At 32.5% G+C, this 21,005-nt stretch overlaps 1 protein-coding gene and 1 pseudogene across 2 annotated transcripts in view; one reads left to right on the top strand and one right to left on the bottom strand.

Annotated features, from left to right (window-relative positions):
* Positions 1-21,005, bottom strand: part of LOC123672478 (longitudinals lacking protein, isoforms H/M/V-like) — a 360,352-nt gene that overhangs the window by 90,942 nt on the left and 248,405 nt on the right. The gene's annotated exons all lie outside the window — the stretch shown is intronic.
* On the top strand, positions 3,910-4,420 carry LOC123672481 (annotated as a pseudogene).

Below are 21,005 nucleotides of genomic sequence, written 5' to 3'. Positions count from 1 at the left end.
GTCGGCTTTTTGGAACACTCATATTTAGTATGCCTATGAAGAGAACTTCTATTTTTGTACCCTCGACCACATAACTCACAAGTATGACCTGAAAAATAACAATGTTGAAAAAAACGACTTATGAAAATGTTAATACCAGTAATGACAACACGTTAAAATACCAATATCGACAAAACTTCAACATACCAAAAACAACTTACAGGGTGTTACCACGTACAGATAATTTTTTTTGGAAATAAATTAGTACCTCCGTGGTAATCATGTTTATAGATGTGACTAAATTGAATCATGAATAAACTTTATTATTATTATGAGTACAAAAGATTTCAGGGGAGAGGAATCTCTGTTGACATTATAATATTTATAATTAATATTTTTTTAAATTATTAGTCCGCTTCAGAAATTTGTGGATTTGTAGGAATGCAACAGTGATTCGCAAATGGAAATTCGGTGCATTAATTTTTTTTTTGCACCGGAACGTGTTGCACCGAAACATCGAGCTCTTCTTTGATCAAGTAATCAGTGAATATTTCAAAACGATTTTATGATCGATGTTCGGCTTCTGGACGAAGCTATAAATAAAAACATGACGATCTATCGATATTTCTCATGATATAATCGATTCTCTTTAAGACAGGCATGCCAGAGTATGGTGCATCATTCACCTCCACTACACCAGAACGTGATAGAATGAAACATTTTTGTCCAACACGAACTTTCGGCAATAAAGGCTTGCTACAAAAGAATTTCAAGTACTTATCCCATAATTTCCAATGATATATTTATTTGATCAATTAATAATATTTAATTAATTAGTTCTGGATACAATTAATTATTAGTAAATGAATATCAATCTTAGGAATATGATATTTTATTTAACGAGAATAAACATTTTTCACATTTAGTAGTCAAATCTTAATTTATACAATTTGTATAACGACGTCACTTGAGAATTATATTTATTTCGTTGAGTGAGTCGTTTCGTTCAATTTCTCATCACATTCGTTTTTAAAATGATGAGCGTCTAGATTCCTCTTAAAACAAAAGCATCGATCGCAAGCAGTGCATTTGTAATAATCTGATGAATTCAGCGCTCGTTTAGAAATATGCTTATTTAAAATACATCTCTGTTTCGTTTTGAAATCACAATTAGGACATTTGAATTTCGGCTTTTTGGAACACTCATATTTAATATGCCTCAAAAGAGATGTTCTAAGTTTGTACCCTCGACCACATAATTCACAAGTATGACCTGAAAAATAACATGGTTGAAAAAAAACCAACTAATGGAAATTTTAACAAACCAGTAATGATAACACGTTAAAATACCAATATCGACAAAACTTCATCATACCAGTAACAACTTACAGGGTGTTACCACGTACAGGTATTTTTTTTGGAAATAAATTAGTACCTCTGTGGTAATCATGTTTATAGATGTAACTTTATTGAATCATGAATAAGCTTTATTATTATTATGAGTACAAAAGTTTTCAGGGGAGAGGATTTCCCAATCCCTGTTGACATTATAATATTAATAATTAATCATTTTTGGTCCATTTAGATATATTACATGTTTAGGATAATTTCTAGTCCTCTTCGGAAATTTGTGGATTTTTAGGAATGCAGCAGTGATTCGCAAATGGAAATTCGGTGCAAAAAGTTTTTTTTTGCGCCAGAACGTGTAACACCAAAACATCGAGCATTTTTTTTGATCAAGCAATCTGTGAATATTTCAAAACGGTTTTATGATCGATGTTCAGCTTCTGGGCGATGGGGCTACAAATAGTAACATGACGATCTATCTCATGATATAATCGATATTCTGGACAACAGGCATGCCAGAGTGTGGTGCATCATTCACCTCCATTACACCAGAGCGTGATAGATCGAACCATTTTTGTCCAACACGAACTTTCGGCAATATAGGCTTGTAACAAAAGAATTTCAAGTACTTATCCCATAATTTCCAATGATATAATTATTTAATCAATTGATAATATATAATTAATAAGTTCTGGATATAATTTATTATTAGTAAATGAATATTCATCTCAGGAATATGATATTTTATTCAACGATAATCAACATTTTTCACATTTAGTAGTCAAATCCTGATTTATACAATTTGTGTCACGACGTCACTTGAGAATTATCTTTATTTCGTGGAGTGAGTTGTTTCGTCCAATTTCCCATCACATTCGTTTTTAAAATGATGAGCGTCTAGATTCCTCTTAAAACAAAAGCAGCAATTGCAAGCAGAGCATTTGTAATAATCTGATGAATTCGGGTCACGATTAGATATATGCTTTGATAAATTATATTTCAGTTTCGTTTTATAATCACAATTAGGACATTTGAATTTCGGCTTTTTGGAACATTCGTATTTAGTATGCCTATAAAGAGATGTTCTAAGTTTGTACCCTCGACCACATAACTCACAAGTATGACCTGAAAAATAACAATGTTGAAAAAAAACAACTAATGAAAATGTTAACAAACCAGCATCTAATGACAACTCGTTAAAATACCAATATCGACAAATTTTCTACATACCAGCAACAACTTACAGGGTGTTACAACGTACAGGTAATTTTTTTTGGAATAAATTAGTACCTCCGTGGTAATCATGTTTATAGATGTAACTATATTGAATAATGAATAAACTTTATTATTATTATGAGTACAAAAGATTTCAGGGGAGAGGAATCTCTGTTGACATTATAATATTAATAATTAATAATTTTTTTAATTTTTAGTCCGCTTCAGAAATTTGTGGATTTTTAGGAATGCAGCAGTGATTCGCAAATGGAAATTCGGTGCATTAAGTTTTTTTTTTTGCGCCAGAACGTGTAGCACCAAAACATCGAGCTCTTCTTTGATCAAGTAATCAGTGAATATTTCAAAACGATTTTATGATCGATGTTCAGCTTCTGGACGAAGCTATAAATAAAAACATGACGATCTATCGATATTTCTAATGATATAATCCATATTCTTTAAGACAGGCATGCCAGAGTGTGGTGCATCATTCACCTCCATTAGACCAGAGCGTGATAGATTGAACCATTTTTTTCCAACACGAACTTTCGGCAATATAGGTTTGTTACAAAAGAATTTCGAGTACATATCTCACAATTTCCAATAATATAATTATTTAATCAATTAATAATATATAACTAATTAGATCTGGATATAATTAATTAATAGTGAATGAATATTCATCTTAGGAATATGATATTTTATTCAACGATTATCAACATTTTTCACATTTAGTAGTCAAATCTTAATTTATACAATTTGTATAGTAACGTCACTTGAGAATTATCTTCATTTCGTTGAGTAAGTTGTTTCGTCCAATTTCTCATCACATTCGTTTTTAAAATGATGATCGGCCAAGTTCCTCTTATTACAAAAGCAGCGATTACAAGAATTGCATTCGTAATAATCTGATGAATTCGGGTCACGATTAGATATATGCTTTGATAAATTATATTTCAGTTTCGTTTTATAATCACAATTAGGACATTTGAATTTCGGCTTTTTGGAACACTCATATTTAATATGCCTCAAAAGAGATGTTCTAAGTTTGTACCCTCGACCACATAACTCACAAGTATGACCTGAAAAATAACAATGTTCAAAAAAAACAACTAATGAAAATGTTAACAAACCAGCATCTAATGACAACTCGTTAAAATACCAATATCGACAAAACTTTAACATACCAGTAACAACCTACAGGGTGTTACCACGTACAGGTAATTTTTTTGGAAATAAATTAGTACCTCCGTGGTAATCATGTTTATAGATGTAACTATATTGAATCATGAATAAACTTTATTATTATTATTAGTACAAAAGTTTTCAGGGGAGAGGAATCCCCAATCTCTGTTGACATTAGTTAGTTGACATTATTAGTTTTGTGATCTGAAATTCCAAGATGGGTAAACCCCGTGGATTGAAAACTGCTAGGAAGCAAGTCAATCACAGTCGTGAACAACGGTGGGCTGATAAGGACTACAAAAAAGCACATTTAGGAACCAGATGGAAGGCCAATCCTTTCGGTGGAGCCTCCCATGCCAAAGGAATTGTCTGGGAAAAAGTTGGTGTTGAAGCTAAGCAACCTAATTCTGCCATCCGAAAATGTGTTAGGGTACAATTAATCAAAAACGGAAAAAAAATCACAGCTTTCGTACCTAAGGACGGTTGTTTAAATCACATAGAAGAAAATGACGAAGTATTAGTTGCTGTATTTGGTATAGGAAAGGTCATGCTGTAGGAGATATTCCTGGAGTAAGCTTTAAGGTAGTAAAAGTTGCCAATGTTTGCTTGTTGGCTTTATATAGAGAGAAGAAGGAACGACCAAGGTCTTAAATTAAGTATTGTATTTTAATAATATGCATGCATAAAATTCTTATTCTTATTATAATATTAATAATTAATCATTTTTGGTCCATTATGATATATTACATATATAGGACAATTTCTAGTCCGCTTCAGAAATTTGTGGATTTCTTAGAAATGCAGCAGTAATTCTCAAATGAAAATTCGGTGCATTAAGTTTTTTTTTTGCGCCAGAACGTGAAGCACCAAAACATCGTGCTTTTTTTTGATCAAGCAATCTGTGAACATTTCAAAACGGTTTTATGTTCGATGTTCAGCTTCTAGGCGATGCTACAAATTTTAACATGACAATTTATCGATATTTCTAATGATATAATCTATATTCTTGACGACAGGCATGCCAGAGTGTGGTACATCATTCACCTCCATACTACACCAGAGCGTAATAGATTGAACCATTTTTGTCCAACACGAACTTTTAGCGTTATAGGCTCGCTTCGAAAGAATTTTAAGTACTTATCGCATAATTTCAATGGAATAATTATTAATTCAATTGATAATATAGGATTAATTATTTCTTGATATAATAACTATTAGTAAACGAATTTTAATCTTAGGAATATGATTTATTTAACGAGAATAAACATTTTTCACATTTAGTAGTCAAATCTTGATTTATACAATCTGTATAACGACGTCTCTTGAGCTTTATCTTCATTTCGTTGAGTAATATTGAGTATAATAACTATTAGTAAACGAATATTAATCTTAGGAATATGATTATTTTAACGAGAATAAACATTTTTCACATTTAGTAGTCACATCTTGATTTATACAATCTGTATAACGACGTCACTTGAGCTTTATCTTCATTTCGTTGAGTAAGTCGTTTAGTCCAATTTCTCATCACATTCGTTTATTGAACGATGAGCCTCTAGATTCCTCTTGAAACAAAAGCAGCGATTGCAAGCAGAGCATTTGTAATAATCTGATGAATTCAGCGCTCGTTTAGAAATATGGTTATTTAAAATACATCTCCGTTTCGTTTTATAATCACAATAAGGGCATTTGAATGTCGGCTTTTTGGAACACTCATATTTAGTATGCCTATAGAGAGATGTTCTAAGTTTATACACTCGACCACATACCTCACAAGTATGTCCTGAAAAATAACATGGTTGAAAAAAACCAACTAATGAAAATGTTAACAAGCCAGTAATGACAACACGTTAAAATACCAATATCGACAAAACTTCAACATACCAGTAACAGCTCACATTAATTTTTAGCAATGAATTAATAACTCCGTGGTAATCATGTTTATAGATGTAACTATATTGAATCGTGAATAAACTTTATTATTATTATGAGTACAAAAGTTTTCAGGGGAGAGAAATCCTTCTGTCTCTGATGACCTCATAATATTAATAATAAATCATTTTCAGCCCATTTAGATATATTACATGTATACAACAATTCCTAGTCCGCTTTAGAAATTGGTGGATCTTTAGGTAATTCGCTAATGAAAATTCGGGGCATTTTTCTTTGCACCAGAACGTGTAGCACCCAAACATTGAACTTTTTCATGATCAAGCCATCTGTGAATAGTTCAAAACGATTTTATGATCGATGTTCTGCTTCTGGGCGATGATGCTACAAATAGAAACATGACGATCTATCTATATTTCACATGATAAAATCGATATTCTTGACGATAGGCATGCCAGAGTGTGGTACATCATTCACTTCCACTACACCAGAGCGCAATAGCTCGAACCATTTTTGTGCAACACGAACTTTTATAGCGTTATAGGCTCGCTTCAAAAAAATTTTAAGTACTTATCGCATAATTTTCAATGGAATAATTATTTATTTTATTTATGATATATGATTTATTATTTCTTGATATGATAACTATTAGTGAACGAATATTCATCTGAGGAATATGATTTATTTAACGAGAATAAACATTTATCACATTTAGTAGTCAAATCTTGATTTATACAATTTGTATAACGTCACTTTAGAATTATCTTCATCTCGTTGAGGGAGTCGTTTCGTCCAATTTTTCATCACATTCGTTTTTAAAACGATGAACGGCTAGGTTCCTCTTAAAACAAAAGCAGCGATTGCAAGCAGAGCATTTGTAATAATCTGATGAATTCAGCGGTCGTTTAGAAATATGCTTATTCAAAATAACTTTCTGTTTTGTTTTGAAATCACAATTAGGACATTTGAATGCCGGCTTTTTGGAACACTCATATTTAGTATGCCTATAAAGAGATTTTCTATGTGCGTACCCTCGACCACATACCTCACAAGTATGTCCTGAAAAATAACATGGTTGAAAAAAACCAACTAATGAAAATGTTAACAAGCCAGTAATGACAACACGTTAAAATACCAATATCGACAAAACTTTAACATACTAGTAACGGCTCACATTAATTTTTTAGCTATTAATTAGTAACTCTGTGGTAATCATGTTTATAGATGTAACTATATTGAATCATGAATAAACTTTATTATTATTATGAGTACAAAAGTTTTCAGGGGAGAAAAATCCTTCTGTCTCTGTTGACCTTATAATATTAATAATAAATCATTTTCAACCCATTTAGATCTATTACATGTATAAAACAATTCCTAGTCCGCTTTAGAAATTGGTGGATCTTTAGGTAATTCGCTAATGGAAATTTTGTGCATTTTTCTTTGCACCAGAACGTGTAGCACCCAAACATCGAGCTTTTTCATGATCAAGCCATCTATGAATATTTCAAAACGGTTTTATGATCGATCTTCAGCTTCTGGACGATGCTACAAATAGAAACATGACGATCTATCGATATTTCTCATGATAAAATCGATATTCTTGACGATAGGCATGCCAGAGCACTACACCAGAGCGCAATAGCTCGAACCATTTTTGTGCAACACGAACTTTTATAGCGTTATAGGCTCGCTTCAAAAGAATTTTAAGTACTTATCGCATAATTTTCAATGGAATAATTATTTATTTTATTAATGATATATGATTTATTATTTCTTGATATGATAACTATTAGTGAAGGAATATTCATCTAAGGAATATGATTTATTTAACGAGAATAAACATTTATCACATTTAGTAGTCAAATCTTGATTTATACAATTTGTATAACGACGTCACTTTAGAATTATCTTCATCTCGTTGAGGGAGTCGTTTCGTCCAATTTCTCATCACATTCCTTTTTAAAACGATGATCGGCTAGGTTCCTCTTAAAACAAAAGCAGCGATTGCAAACTTTGCATTTGTGATAATCTGATGAATTCGGGTCACGATTAGAAATATGCCTATTTATATTACTTTTCTGTTTTGTGTTATAATCACAATTAGGGCATTTGAATGTCGGCTTTTTGGAACACTCATATTTAGTATGCCTATAAAGAGATCTTCGATGTGTGTACCCTCGACCACAAAACTCACAAGTATAATCTGAAAAATAACATGGTTATGAAAAAATGAATACTGAAAATATTAACAAATCAGTAATGACAACACGTTAAAATACCAATATCGACAATACTTTAACATACCAGTAACGACTTACAGGGTGTTGCCACGTATCTACAGGTAATTTTTTAGCAATAAATTGGTAAACTCTGTGGTTATCATGTTTATAGATGTACCAATATTGAATCATGAATAGACTTCATTATTATTATGAGTATAGAAGTTTTCAGGGGAGAGGAATCTTTCTGTCTTTGTTGACATTATAATATTTATAATAAATCATTTTCGGTCCTATTTTGATATATAACATGTATAGATATAGCCAGAACGAGTAGCACCCAAACATCCAGCTTCTTTATGATCAAGCCTTCTGTAAATGGTTCAAACCGGTTGAAAGATCGATTTACATCGCATGGGCGATGCTACAAATAGTAACATCAGGATCTACGAATATTTATCACGATATAATCGATATTCTGGACGACAGACCTGCTTGAGTGTGGTGCATCATTCACCTCCACTACACCAGAGCTTGATAGCTTGAACCATTTTTGTGCAACACGAACTTTTGGCATTTAGGGCATGCTTCGAAAGAGTTTCAAGGAATTATCGCATAATTTCCAATGCAATTATTATTTATTCAATTAATAATATATAATTAATTGGTTCTTGATAAAATTTATTATTAGTAAATGAATATTCATCTTAGGAATATAGTAATTCAATTAAGGAGATCAAAGATATTTTGTCCAATCTTTTAACAAGATTTAATTTTGTGAGATGAATTTGCAACAAAGTATCTTCATTAAAAAAAAACATTTTTCACATTTATAGTCAAATATTAATTTATAAAATTTATATAACAACGGTACTTAAGAATTATCTTCATTTTGTTGAGTAAGTCGTTGAGTCCAATTTCTCATCACATTCGTTTTTAAAATGATGAGCGTCTAGATTCCTCTTGAAACAAAAGCAGCGATTGCAAGCATGGCATTTGTACTCGTAATGATCTGATGAATTCAGCGCTCGTTTAGAAATATGCTGATTTAAAATACATCTCCGTTTCGTTTTATAATCACAATAAGGGCATTTGAATGTCGGCTTTTTGGAACACTCATATTTAGTATGCCTATTAAGAGATGATCTACATACATACCCTCGACCACATAATTCACAAGTATTCCCTGAAAAATAACGAGGTTGAAAAAAAACCAACTAATGAAAATGTTAACAAACCAGTAATGACAACACGTTAAAATAAAAATATCGACAATACTTCAACATACCAGTAACAACTCACATCAATTTTTTAGAAATAAATTAGTACCTCTGTGGTAATCATGTTTATAGATGTAACTTTATTGAATCATGAATAAACTTTATTATTATCATGAGTACAAAAGTTTTCAGGGAAGATTAATCCTTTTGTCTCTGTTGACATTATAATATTAATAATAAATCATTTTCGGTCCATTTAGATATATTACATGTATAGGACAAGACATTGGAAATTAGGTACATAAAGTTTTTTTTTTGCGTCAGAACGTGTAGCATCCAAACATCGAGCTTTTTTATGATCAAGCCATTTTTGAATATTTCAAAACAGTTTTATGATCGATGTTCAGCTTCTGGGCGATGATGCTACAGATAGTAACATGACGATCTATCAATATTTCTCATGATTTAATCGATATTCTTGACGACAGGCATGCCAGAGCATGGTGCATCATTCACCTCCACTACACCAGAGTGCAATAGCACGAACCATTTTGGTGCAACACGAACTTTTGGCATTGTAGGCTTGCTTCGAAAGAATTTTAAGTAAATATCGGATAATTTCCAATGCAATTATTATTCATTCTATTAATAATATATAATTAATTGGTTCTTGATATAATTAATTATTAGTAAATGAAATTCATCTTAGGTTTATAGTAATTCAATCAAGGATATTAAAGAGATTTTGACCAATCTTGTAGCAAGATTTGATTTTGTGAAATGAATTTGCAATAAAGTATCTTCTTTAAAAAAAAATACAGCTATAGTTAAATTTTAATTTATAAAATTTATATAACAACGTTACTTGAGAACTTTTTTTACTTTGTTGAGTAAGACGTTCAGTCCAATTTCTCATCACATTCGTTGTTATGATGATGGGTCAGGTTCCTCTTGAAACAAAAGCAGCGATTGCAAGCAGAGCATTTGTAATAATCTGATGAATTCGGGTCACGATTAGAAATATGCTGATTTAAATTACTTTTCTGTTTCGTTTTATAATCACAATTAGGACATTTGAATTTCGGCTTTTTGGAACACTCGTATTTAGTATGCCTATAAAGAGATCTTCTATGTGTGTACCCTCGACCACATAACTCACAATTATAATCTGAAAAAAAAACATGGTTAAAAAAAAACAACTAATGAAAATGTTAACAAACCAGTAATGACAACACGTTAAAATAAAAATATCGACAATACTTTAACATACCAGTAACTACTTACAGAATGTTACCACGTACAGGTAATTTTTTAGCAATAAATTAGTAACTCTGTGGTAATCATGTTTATAGATGTAACTATATTGAATCATGAATAAACTTTATTATTATTATTATGAGGACAAAAGTTTTCAGGGAAGAGGAATCCTTCTGTCTCTGTTGACATTATAATATTAATATATCATTTTCGGTCCATTTAGATATATAACATGTATGGGACAAGTCATTGTCGTAAGTGATCCATTTTTCATTTCTAGTCCGCTTCAGAAATTGGTGGATTATTAGGTATGCAGCAGTGATTCGCAAATGGAAATTCGGTGCATTTTTTTTTGCACCAGAACGTGTAGCACCCAAACATCGAGCTTTTTCATGATCAAGCCATCTGTGAATATTTCAAAACGGTTTTATGATCGATGTTCAGCTTCTGGACGATGCTACAAATAGAAACATGACGATCTATCGATATTTCTCATGATAAAATCGATATTCTTGACGATAGGCATGCCAGAGTATGGTGCATCATTCACCTCCACTACACCAAAGTGTAATAGCTTGAACCATTTTGGTGCAACACAAACTTTTGGCATTTTAGGCTTGCTCCGAAAGAATTTTGAGTGATTATCGCATAATCTCCAAAGCAATTATTATTTATTCAATTGAAAATATATAATTAATTGGTTCTTGATATAATTAATTATTAGTAAATGAATATTCATCTTAGGTTTATAGATTTTGACCAATCTTGTAACAAGATTTAATTTTGTGAAATGAATTTGCAATAAAGTATCTTGTTTAAAAAAAAATACATTTATAGTTGAATATTAATTTATAAAATTTATATAACAACGTTACTCAAGAATTATCTTTAGTTTGATGAGTAAGACGTTTAGTCAAATTTCTCATCACATTCGTTGTTATGATGATGGGTCAGGTTCCTCTTGAAACAAAAGCAGCGATTGCAAGCATTGCATTTGTAATAATCTGATGAATTCGGGTCACGATTAGAAATATGCTGATTTAAATTACTTTTCTGTTTCTGTTTTCTGGAAATTCGGTGCATTTTTTTTTGCACCAGAACGTGTAGCACCCAAACATCGAGCTTTTTCATGATATGAAATGAATATTTCAAAACGGTTTTATGATCGATGTTCAGCTTCTGGACGATGCTACAAATAGAAACATGACAATCTTTCGATATTTCTCATGATATAATCGATATTCTTGACGATAGGCATGCCACAGTATGGTGCATCATTCACCTCCACTACACCAGAGCGTAATAGTTTGAACCATTTTGGTGCAACACAAACTTTTGGCATTTTAGGCTTGCTTCGAAAGAATTTTGAGTGATTATCGCATAATTTCCAATGCAATTATTATTTATTCAATTAATAATATATAATTAAAAATAGTTCTTGATATAATTAATTATTAGTAAATGAATATTCATCTTAGGTTTATAGTAATTCAATCATGGAGATTGAAGAGATTTTGACCAATCTTGTAACAAGATTTAATTTTCTGAAATGAATTTGCAATAAAGTATCTTTTTTGAAAAAACATACATTTATAGTTAAATATTAATTTATAAAATTTATATAACAACGTTACTCAAGAATTATCTTGACTTTGATGAGTAAGACGTTTAGTCGAATTTCTCTTCACATTCGATGTTATGATGATGGGTCAGGTTCCTCTTGAAACAAAAGCAGCGATTGCAAGCATTGCATTTGTAATAATCTGATGAATTCGGGTCACGATTAGAAATATGCTTATATAAATTACATTTCTGTTTCGTTTTATAATCACAATTAGGACATTTGAATTTCGGCTTTTTGGAACATTCGTATTTAGTATGCCTATAAAGAGATCTTCTATGTGTGTACCCTCGACCACATAACTCACAAGTATAATCTGAAAAATAACATGGTTAAAAAAAACAACTAATGAAAATTTTAACAAACCAGTAATGACAACACGTTAAAATAAAAATATCGACAATACTTCAACATACCAGTAACGACTCACATCAATTTTTTAGAAATAAATTAGTTACTCTGTGGTAATCATGTATATAGATGTAACCATATTGAATCATGAATAAACTTTATTATTATTATTATGAGTACAAAAGTTTTCAGGGAAGAGGAATCCTTCTGTCTTTGTTGACATTATAATATTAATAATAAATCATTTTCATTACATTTAGATATATTACATGCATAGGACAAGACATTGGAAATTCGGTGCATAAAGTATTTTTTTTTTGCGCCAGAACATGTAGCATCCAAACATCGAGCTTTTTTATGATCAAGCCATCTTAATATTTCAAAACGGTTTTATGATCGATGTTCAGATTCTGGGCGACGCTACAATTAATAATATATAATTCATTCTCGACATAATTAAATTAAATTAATATTCATCTCAGGAATATGATAATTTATTTAACGGGAAAAAACATTTTTCACATTTAGTAGGCAAATATTAATTTTTAAGATTTGTGTAACAACGTCACCTTAGAATGATTTACATTTTGTTGATTAAGAAGTTTAGTACAATTTCGCATCACATTCGTCTTTATGACGGTTTAGGTTAGCCCTAAAACAAAAGCGGCGATTGCAAGGATAGCATTCGTAATAACGTGATGAAGTCGAGTCACGTTTAGAAATGTGTTGGAATAAAGTCGATTTCTGTTTTGTTATATAATCACAATTAGGGCATTTGAATGTCGGCTTTTTGGAACACTCATATTTAATATGCCTATAAAGAGATCTTCTATGTGTGTACCCTCGACCACATAACTCACAATTATCTCACATATTTGTATCTTCGTCCACATAACTCACAAGTATAATCTGAAAAATAACATGGTTAAAAAAAACAACTAATGGAAATATTAACATACTAGTAACAAGTATAGACAATACATTGAGATACCAGTAACGAAAAACATCAGGCTGCAACAAATAAGTTTTCTTGTTGAAAATCATATGGGGTCTGTCAAGTAACAAAGGCTCTTAAGCCTTTTTTTAGAAAGTTACACGATGTCAAGAATTTAAAAGAAACTCTTAATATTTTCTTGTAATTGCTGAATAGTTCAGAAAATAGCATTGTTTGGGCAAGTTTCACCAAAAAAAACTACGGATATACTTTAATTTTATTGTGATCTGTCACTCACGTAGCTAGAAAATTTTCTTGAAACTAAAAAAAAAGAATTTTAGGACTTTATTCAGTCCTCAACTGTTTTCTGCCAAATTTTTCTCCCATTGTTGTATTGGGACAATATATGTTAGACAAAACAAATTTTCAGTCAAATTCATTTCAGTTGAGAAAATTCATTTAGGTATTTGCTTAAGTAACCTCCACAATTTTTGTATAAGGAATCGACTGAAATAATGAAAAATATAGGTTCTAATTTGAAAATCTTGAGTTTTGATGAATTTAATTTGTCCAAGTTCATGATCTTATAAACAGCCTGTAAATTTTTGTCTAAATCACAGTATTATAATATAACGTATATGCAGAATCGAAAAAGAAAAAAATTTTTTCGAAAAAATCTTTTTCTGCCGAAATAATAAAAAAAAGTTGAGTCCTCATCGCATGAACCGTTGAGTTTTCACCTAGAAATTGGTTTGGCAATTCATCATGAATAGTATCACGCCTGAACAACGCTTGCAAATAGTGCAATACGTTCATTTTATTTTGTTTAGCGATGAAGCGCACTTCTGGTTGAATGGCTACGTCAACAAACAGAACTGCCGCATTTGGAGCTAATCCTCAAGTGTAGGTATGTCTAAACACCGTTACATCCAGAAAAACTGACTGTATGGTGCGCTTTATGGGCTGGTGGAATCATTGGTCCGCACTCCTTCAAAAACGATGATGGCCAGAACGTTACAGTCAGTGGGGATCGGTATAGAGCCATGATTACTAACTCTATCATTCCTGAATTGAACAACCATGGTGTCCAGGATCTAAGGTTCCAACAAGACGGCGCAACATGTCACACAGCTCGTGCCACAATCGATTTATGGAAAGACACATTTGGTGACCGCCTAATTTCACGTTTTGGACCTGTGAATTGGCCTCCAAGATCTTGTGATTTAACACCGCTAGACTACTTTCTGTGGGGCTATGTAAAGTCATTGGTCTATGCGAATAATCCACAAACCCTTGACCATTTGGAAGACAACATTCGCCGTGTTATTGCCGATATACGGCCACAAATGTTGGAAATAGTCATCGAAAATTGGACGTCCAGATTGGACTACATACGAGCCAGCCGTGGCGGTCCTATGCCAGAAATCATATTTAAAATGAAATGCTACAAGATTATCTCGCGGATAAATGAGATTCATGTCAATCGAATAATCCATCAATGTTCTATTGCAATTTAAAGTTCTATAGCTCTAAAAAAATACCCTTTAGTAATTAGAGCCACATTTTCCTCGCCTACTCATCTCTATTCTTCAAGACTCGTGCGAACCTATAGAAACAGTCAGCTGCAAATCAATCACACATCATATTTGCTATAACTATTTTAATAAATATGACGGCGATATACATTTTTTACATTCAGTAATCAAATATTGATCAATTGAAATTATATAATCCAATTTCAGGTGAATTCTCCCCATATATATTGTGGCGTGTGAGATGTTTAGTCAAATTTCCCTTGACTTTGGCCCTGTAGTGACAACCAGCAATAGGACACAGGAACTGAGGCTGCTGTCCACATTCGTATCTCGTATGTTGTCTCAGGCCCTTTTTATATCGATATGTGCGATTACAAGCATCGCACATGTAACAACCTGAAACCACATGAGAAATGTAAGTTAATTGTTACTGCTTCATCTGGGTTGACTAACGGGTGTTTTTTTTCGAGGTACATAACTTTAAGTTGGCATTACTGTGCAAGATGGCGACCGATTTAACAGCTGTCAAGTGATTTATTCTCAGTTTGTTTTGGGAATTCATCATGAGTAGACTCACGCCTGAACAACGCTTGCAAATAGTGCAATTTTATTTCGAAAATAATGGTTATGTGCGGAATACGTAACGCGCACTACGTCCATTAGCGATGAAGCGCACTTCTGGTTGAATGGCTACGTCAACAAACAAAACTGCACTATTTGCAAGCGTTGTTCAGGCGTGAGTATTCATGATGAATTTCCAAACCAAACTGAGAATAAATCACTTGACAGCTGTTAAATCGGTCGTCATCTTGAACAGAAATGCCAACTTAAAGTTTTTTTTTCCAACAATTGTGGCCGTATATCGGCAATAACACGGCGAATGTTGTCTTCCAAATGGTCAAGGGTTTGTGGCTTATTCGCATAGACCAATAACTTTACATAGCCCCACAGAAAGTAGTCTAGCGGTGGTAAATCACAAGATCTTGGAGGCCAATTCACAGGTCCAAACGTGAAATTAGGCGGTCACCAAACATGTCTTTCAATAAATCGATTGTGGTACAAGCTGTGTGACATGTTACGCCGTCTTGTTGGAACCACAGCTCCTGGACATCATGGTTGTTCAATTCAGGAATGAAAAAGGTTAATAATCATGGCTCTATACCGATCACCATTGACTGTAACGTTCTGGCCATCATCGTTTTTGAAGAAGTACGGACCAATGATTCCACCAGCCCATAAAGCGCACCAAACAGTCAGTTTTTCTGGATGTAACGGTGTTTCAACATACACTTGAGGATTAGCTTCACTCCAAATGCGGCAGTTTTATTTGTTGACGTAGCCATTAAACCAGAAGTGCGCTTCATCGCTAAATAAAATAAAATGGACCTAGTGCGCGATACGTATTCCGCACAGAACCATTATTTTCGAAATAAAATTGCACTATTTGCAAGCGTTGTTCAGGCGTGAGTCTATTCATGATGAATTGCCAAACGACACTGAGAATTAATCACTTGACAGCTGTTAAATCGGTCGCCATCTTGAACAGAAATGCCAACTTAAAGTTATATACCTCGAAAAAAAAACACCCGTAACATAGTTATGTACGGTTTAGTTTTAATGTAGCCTCAATATATGGTATTGTTTGAGAGGATGTCGCTGTAAATGAATTATAGAAACTGAATTCGAATCATATTGAAGATTTCAAACAAGCTTTCGATCCAAATTCTCTATAACGAAACTTGTATGCTACTTTGCAGAAAAGATGTTGCATACCCTTCGGAAAAATTCACAAGTTGCCGGTTTTCTTCAAATATTCAAATGAAGAAGGTTGTAGGCAAGTAGAAGGAATAAATCAGTTTGGAAAAATTTCACAAACAATTTTTTTGGGGGGCATTATCAACCAATTTTGAATATGACCACCTTCTGAGGAATTTGATATTTCATCTCACAGACACTGATGGAATCATCAATATGGCACTTAGTGTTTCCTGCCATATACACCCTTCCTCTCCATAACGTAGGAAGGTTGGATTCATGTCAAGGTTTCAAAATAAATTATTCACATAAGGTTACTTAAAGAGTTTATTGATAATCCTAACAAGCAAGGATGGTAGCACTTTTTAGTACATATATTGCAATTTCCAAAGAGATCATATTCGTCGAAATGGTCCATATCTTTTTAATCTCTAATTTCGGTGAAAAGATCATTTTACTCTTCCCTCAAACGTGAAGTTAGAAAGTTGCTCCATGTATCACTTTATAATGATTCTTCAGATGGTGTTTTCTCTTCGCTTTATATGGGCAATATGAACATAGGAAAACAGGGGTTTTTCCACACTCGTACCTCTTATGACTCACCAGAGCTTGTTTACTTTTGTAAGGTCGGCGGCATTGGTCACATAAATAATCTGTTGGAAAAAAAAACAATTAGAAATTGGTGATATTATACATAGAACTGTTTTTGGTCCAGAACCAATATTTACACTGATTATGCCGCCTTGTAAGATGTATCTATAGCACTGCTAAGCATTCCAATAGGAAGATCCACCAATGATCCATACCGCCTGGTTATCAGAAATCAATCATACTCGAGTCAAACCATTTTGAAGACAGCATATCACACAGAATAATAACGGGTGTTTTTTTCGAGGTATATAACTTTAAGTTGGCATTACTGTTCAAGATGGCGACCGATTTAACAGCTGTCAAATGATTTATTCTCAGTTTAATTTGGCAATTCATCATGAATAGGCTCACGCCTGAACAACACTTGCAAATAGTGCAATTTTTTTCGAAAATAGTGGTTCTGTGAGTAATACGTATCGCGCACTACGCCCATTTTAGTTTGTTTTGCGATGAAGCGCACATTTGGAGTGAAGCTTTTCCTCAAGTGTATGTCGAAACACCGTTACATCCAGGAAAACTGACTGTTTGGTGCGCTTTATGGGCTGGTGGAGTCATTGTTCCGTACTTCTTCAAAAACGATGATGGCCAGAACGTTACAGTCAATGGTGATCGGTATAGAGCCATGATTACTAACTTTTTCATTCCCGAATTGAACAACAATGATGTCCAGGAGCTGTGGTTCCAACAAGACGGCGCAACATGTCACACAGCTCGTGCCACAATCGATTCATTGAAAGATACGTTTGGTGACCGCCTAATTTCACGTTTTGGACCTGTGAATTGGCCTCCAAGATCTTGTGATTCAACACCGCTAGACTACTTTCTGTGGGGCTATGTAAAGTCATTGGTCTATGCGGATAAGCCACAAACCCTTGACCATTTGGAAGACAATATTCGCCGTGTTATTGCCGATATACGGCCACAAATGTTGGAAAAAGTCATCAAAAATTGGACTACATCCGAGCCAGCCGTGTCGGCCATATGCCAGAAATCATATTTAAAATGTAATGCCACAAGATTATCTTGCGGATAAATAAAAGTCATGTCAATCGACTAATCCATCGTTGTTTTATTGCAATTTAAAGTTCTATAGCTCTAAAAAAAACACCCTTTACTTATCGAGTGATTGCTTAGTATTTTTTCCACCAATAAACAGTATGTTCTTCAATACACGAAATTCGTTTTTGTCCATTTTTAGATTCTTTGTCTCGTAATTTTGATACATCATTTAAAGATTGGTACTAAAGAGAGAAATGTGGCGATATAAGGAATATTATCACCAAATAATCGAGCTGTATTGTATATAACTGAAAAAATTTTATTCCGTTTCATATTTTTAATTTAAGTAACATTTCGTAGTTTCCTAAATTTTGAAAAACTAAGTTCCTGATCCATATTAGATACATGGCATATTCGACACTTGGATTCATGGATTGATGGTAAAATACATAACCTCACTCGATCTTTCATTTCAGGAAAGAGCATCACACAGCATATCAACTTTCACAATTCGAATCTTTCAAAACATATTTATCACGCGAATTGTGGATATTTCAGGTAGTTTAAATATTTTTTTAACTATAGCAATATTTTATTTCAGAACAAACCAGAATAAAAAAAAATACATCAATGATACACAACAAACCAATATTAATCAGTTTTCGAAAGAAAAAAAATAATTCCTGACAACATTCACAATCTACACCAATTTTCTTAGTCCTAAATTTCCTAGATACCTATTCATTTATAATCACATTACGATAGCTTACTTACATCAGCAAGCAATGAGTTATGAAATTGTCCTATGAAAATATAAATAAAAGGCTTATTATTGCTATATATGCGTTGCATGTTTTATGAATCATTCATTAGGCGAAATGGCAGAATTGTTTTCAACCAAAAATAAAAATCTTACTTTCAATTCTTCTTGAATGGAATTGGAAATGATTCATTCATAAAAAAAATTGGCAGTATTCACGTTTGTAAATATTCAAAAGCAATATGAATTGTTGACTAATCAAATAAAAAAAAAATCACTTATTATCTAGTTATCAAAAATGAGACAGTCTGATATGGAAAAGTAAGTTGAGCTTTCTCTTGCACTTGTAATCACACAGGTGACAAGTTAGGGTCGTGTTGTTATCATCGTTAATTTTAACTTTTTTTTTCTGAACTTTTCTACGCGCAACCACTTTTTTCTTCCTGCCTTTCTTGCCTTTTGTTTGCTTAGAATCCTGTAATCCTGAAAAAGTATCAACTTCAGTAATGAAATAATACTTAAAAAAGCATTTAGATTAAATCAGCAAGCACTACTGGTTTTCAGAGATCCAGGTACACACGTTGTGTAACACTCCATGTCAAGGGCGGATTTCGGATTTGCGGGGGGTTGGATTAATGGGGGTTATAACCCCCCCCCCCATGAATTTCGAAACCCTGAAAAAAAGTTACCAAAAAAAAAAAAATTACCCAAAATATTTCATGCAATAATTTCAAATTGGTTATTTCCCAAATATTGCAAATTATTGGTTTTGAATCGTTACTACCCCCCCCCATGAAAAAGAGATATATCCGCCCTTGCTCCATATTTACTAACATTTATATGTCACCTATAAATCTGTTAGGGCATAATCATTCTGAGAATTAGACAGTTGCTGACTTATGCAAACAGCTTTCTGATATTCGAATAAATTATTCCCAATTATTCTATCGTAACTTTTATGTGTGAAATTTAAAAATTTTGTTATTGTTTTATGTGCCCTCATAAATGTAATGTACTATCTCCGTCAATGGACATTAGTTGACCACGTGGTTAATTTTTGGATGCAGATCAAATCTATTTTTTGATATGCTACATTTAGTATATTTTATTTCCAACTTTTCAATTTATAACTATAATACCAGTTCAAGAAAAAACAGATGGATTTAGCTATTTATTAACAGAAACACATGGTTTTAAATGTTCTTCACAAAATTTACATATATTTGCCACTTCATCACTGAAAAATTTCCATTTCTATGACTTCCTTGCTTGAAATTTTAGTGAGCTAGTTTTGCAAAAAGCTCCAATAGTAGCGGCCATAACAAGGATATACCATCATCCTTGATGATCTTACATTGTTTTAATATCCTGCTGGAACCTTTTCCCTTGTTAATAGTCAAAATGACTGAAATTACCTACACATTTATTACTTTATTTTCAGCTAGTATCTCAAAAACCAGAGCCAATACGAAATATCTGGTGGTGTTTTGTTTTATCGCACTATCTCATGGTACTGTGAAAATTATAGGTGAATAAAAAGATGAATTCCTTGAATGGTTGGGAAAGTTTATTACAGTAAAAAATAAAGCAATTTTAAGGAGCAACAAATTGAGAAATAATAGACAACGCACTTACTTACCAATAAAACTTTAATTACCAAAAACATATAAAAATTTGAAATATATATCCTCCACAATAAATGAATACATTATAAAAATATTTTGTCTAGATAAAATTAATATTCTCTATTACCGAATAAAAAGTATAAATAATTCGAATTTTATTTAACAAATTTAATCATAAAAAAATAATAAGTCATATACAGGCTGTTCCTGAAAAGGAGGTACAAACGAAGAAGGGATGATAATATCAAGCATGAACAAATTAAAATTTTAACGTTTTGTTTCTCGAGAAAAACTTTTACTGAACGTATTATATTGATATCATTCAGGAAATCACTCTTTTCTCATTCACCTTCAATTCAAGAACATCCTCTATGTTATTTTTCATGCAAATACACACTATCATTGTTGTTGTTGTTGTTTATGATACAAAATCTCTTGTAGGAATTCTAGGTTCATCTT

Source organism: Harmonia axyridis, chromosome 2 (assembly GCF_914767665.1).
Source record: "Harmonia axyridis chromosome 2, icHarAxyr1.1, whole genome shotgun sequence".
Classification (NCBI taxonomy): Eukaryota; Metazoa; Arthropoda; class Insecta; order Coleoptera; family Coccinellidae; genus Harmonia; species Harmonia axyridis.
This window is presented reverse-complemented; position numbering and strand designations above follow the sequence as displayed.